The sequence below is a fragment of the Colobus angolensis genome, unplaced genomic scaffold, assembly GCF_000951035.1.
Source record: "Colobus angolensis palliatus isolate OR3802 unplaced genomic scaffold, Cang.pa_1.0 Scaffold86, whole genome shotgun sequence".
Lineage (NCBI taxonomy): Eukaryota > Metazoa > Chordata > Mammalia > Primates > Cercopithecidae > Colobus > Colobus angolensis.
In genome coordinates, this window is record NW_012122487.1 from 7,927,435 (window position 1) to 7,929,286 (window position 1,852).

Here is a 1,852-nt window from a genome sequence, read left to right on the forward strand (position 1 = left end):
AGGTTTCTGCGGCTTTTTGTTTAGCTATGCCCTGTCCCCAGAGGAGGAGTCTATAGAGGCATGCCAGCCTCCTTGAGCTGTGGTGGGCTCCACCCAATTCAAGCTTCCTGGTGGCTTTGTTTACCTACTTAAGCCTCAGCAATGGCGGGCGCCCCTCCACCAGCCTAGCTGCCGCCTTGCAGTTAGATCTCAGACTGCTGTGCTAGCAATGAGGGAGGGTGCATGGGCGTGGGACCCTCTGGGCCAGGTGTGGGATATAATCTCCTGGTGTGCCATTTGCTAAGACCCTTGGTAAAGTGCAGTATTGGGTGAGAGTTACCCGATTTTCCAGGTGTTGGGTGTCTCAATTTCCTTTGGCTAAGAAAAGGAATTCCCTTCCCCCTTGCGCTTCCCTGGTGAGGCGATGCCTCACCCTGCTTCAGCTCTTGCTGGTTGGGCTGCACCTGCGGACCAGCGCCAACTGTCCAACATGCCCCAGTGAGATGAACCTGGTACCTCAGTTGAAAAAGCAGAAATCACCCGTCTTCTGTGTCACTCACGCTGGGAGCTGGACGCTGGAGCTCTTCCTATTTGGCCATCTTGGGCACCACCCCCTCCCCCTGTATCATGTCCTCTCTTATTTCCTTGAGTAGTGGTTTGTAGTTCTCCTTGAAGAGGTCCTTCATGTCCCTTGTAAGTTGTACTCATCATCACTGATCATTACAGAAATGTAAATCAAAACCACAATGAGGTATCATCTCACACCAATCAGGATGGCAATTATTAAAAAGGAAGCAATAGATGCAAGTGAGGCTGTGGAGAAACAGAAATGCTTTTACACTGTTGGTGGGAGTGTAAATTAGTTCAAGCGTTGTGGAAGAGAGTGTGGCGATTCCTCAAGGATCTAGAACTAGAAGTACCATTTGACCCAGCAATCGCATTACTGGTTATATACCCAAAGGATTATAAATCATTCTACTATAAAGACACATGCACATGTATGTTTATTGTAGCACTATTTACAATAGCAAAAACTTGGAACCAACCCAAATTCCCATCAGTGATAGACTGCATAAGGAAAATGTGGCACATACATACCATGGAATACTACGCAGCCATAAAAAAGAATGAGATCATGTTCTTTGCAGGGACATGGATCAAGCTGAAAGTCATCACTCTGAGTAAGCTAACACAGGAACAGAAAACCAAACACCACATGTTCTCACTTATAAGTGGGAGTTGAACAATGAGAGCCCATGGACACAGGGAGGGGAACATCACACACCAGGGCCTGTCAGGGGGTGGGGGGCAAGGGAAGGGACAGCATTAGGACAAATACCTAATGCATTTGGGGCTTAAAACCTAGATGATGGGTTGATAGGTGCAGCAAACCACCATGGCACGTGTATATCTATGTAACAAACCTGCACATTCTGCACATGTATCCCAGAACTTTAAACAAACAAACAAAAAAGAATTTGTCTCTTCTATAGGTTTCAGAAGCCTGCATTTGAAACTGGGATACCATAATACCAAATTGTGTTCTCCATGCTGTGCTGTGTATTTCTTTTCCTGTGGCAATGGATGTCTTTGACTGAACTGGTGCGGGGAAGGTGTGTGGAGGGGACAGGAAAATGGTGTGGACTAAGGAAACTTGCTTCCTAGAGGTATTCCACTACAGCTCTACTACTGTCTTCACGGATAAGTGAGAACTGCATATGCTTCGAGAACTGGGAAGTCCAGGGTAAATCCTGTCATTTTAGATTATTAAAATCTAACTGTAAGAAGTACTTTTGTTGAGGAGAGAAAGAAAGGCATAATCAAGGAAGCTGCTGTCTCACTACTATCTTTATTTCATCCTAAAGATGTCTCT